We start from the raw sequence: 2,147 nt of genomic DNA on the forward strand, positions 1-2,147 counted from the left end.
TAATTGTTGATGAAATTTACATAAAGCATCCAATCTACAAACAAAAGGCTTCAATGTAATACTTATGTTGTGAAAGTACTAATGTAATACTTATGCTGGAGTGATGTTGTCAACCATCTTATATACCCATACATTGGCCAACATGCTGTCCAGACAAGATGCCTTGCATGTCCAACTTGCCAAAATTAGGCCTTTGACTATTGTTTAGTTGTGTTGCACTTCATGGAATTAGTGAACAAATCACTCTAATGGCATCGCCCTCCTCTTTTTTCCTTGTAACCAAATATCAAAAACATCTTTCCAACAAACTTGTGATGCATCACTTGCATTAAGTGATAACAACATCAATGCATCAAGCGTCTCCAAACACATGCTACTTCTCAAGCTACTCTTTATGTCATTTTGTCGAGAGAAACCTCTCTCACATGATGCTGTACTTGCTGGAATTACTATGCTTGCTTGCCATAAATGCATCAGTCCTGGAAATGTGTCCCACCAAGTCTTTGTGTTGCTGCAGATTGCCCAAGCATCATGCATACCTCTACTCCTAGCAACCCTGTACAGCATGCCAACAAAATCCTCCCGTTCACCCAAACATTTTCTAATGTCAATTGTTGAATCATCAACATTAAGCTTGCCAATAAGCCTCTCTAACCATTCTTCAGTCCTTTTATCCCTTTCAATTACATCTGAAGGATAGGCAGAGGGATTAAATAGCTTGACCGAGTTGAAAACCCCAAGATCAAGAAACCTATTATTTAAAGCATTCAAAACATCTTGTACAAATGTCCTTCCAATGCAAATACATTCAGCGAGGGAGCCACTTGCACTTCCAGCATCATGAGGCAGTACATTGAGATCAAGAGTTGCATCCTCCTCTTCTGAATCACTTACTGCTCTGTCTCGTTTCTTTTTTGGAGCTAATTTTGGAACTGGCACAAAGTGTAGCACATGCTTATGAGTAAACCCATTAGAATCAACATATAACATATTCCCATCTTTTGACATGTTCAAAAACTTTGTAAGCTGTTTTGAACCAGCACCAAATTCGCCCTCATAAGATATATACCTTTTAGTGAGCTTCTCAAATGTCAAATCCAAGTAGACTCCAATCATAGTAACATCCATGTTCTCCCTCTGAAATTCTACATTTAATTTATTCAATTCAACCAAAACATCAGCCAGCAAATGCATCATAAACTGGACTTGAAAGATTGTGGCATAATTGTACCATTTTTTCTCATGCATTCTCCATTGCTCCAAAATAGCAGGCATTAAGGGAACCAATCTTTCCATTACTTGGCCTCTAGATAGCCATCGAATTGCATGGATTTGTAAAACTTTCAAGTCTGCAATATGATACTCATGCATCAAGTTTCGAAGTTCGACATGTCGATTTGTTGATTTCCCTAGCCATGCATATACCTTGTTTGCAACCTTATCAACAAAAGCAAACACATGAGGATTCGATGCAAAACCATCCTTTGCTGCAAGTGCCTCACGATGGGCAATACAATGCACGCCCATAATTCGTGAAGCCGATGCTTGAAACCGTGCCACTACACCTGTCTTATGACCTGTCATTGCTGAGGCACCATCCGTTACAAATGCAACTAGTTTCTTCAAATCCAGATTACTCTCTAAGAGCATGGCATGGACAGCATTGTAGATTGCCTCCCCAGATCCATTATCAACTGGTAGCAATCTCACAAATTTACAATTGGGCTCTCCTTTGCCATTCCCAGGTAAGTACAAAATGTAGATAATCAAATGTTTCTCCATGGTTCTATCTGTACTTTCATCAATGAGGATTGAAAAAAATGGACTTTCACAAATTTCAGCATACAAGTCTTGCCTAGTACAATCTCTTAAAGACATCAAGAACTCTCTTCCAGATACCGGATTGGTATATGCACCATACTCATCAGATGATGGCATATTAGGAGTGCCAAGTTCCCTTTGTAACTTACATTGAGTGGGATATTTCTCCAATGCAATATCATTGCATGCACAAAAGTGTACCAACTTCATACAAGTGATTATTCTAGACTGTTCAGAATGCACCATTGTGTCAATACCCCCATCTATTGGTCCTTTGCCACCAATAGCCTTTAGCTTTGCATGATAAATACTTGCAGCTCTCCTAT

This window comes from Cibotium barometz, chromosome 3 (assembly GCF_041138505.1).
Source record: "Cibotium barometz isolate CiBa-2024 chromosome 3, ASM4113850v1, whole genome shotgun sequence".
NCBI classification, from domain to species: domain Eukaryota; kingdom Viridiplantae; phylum Streptophyta; class Polypodiopsida; order Cyatheales; family Cibotiaceae; genus Cibotium; species Cibotium barometz.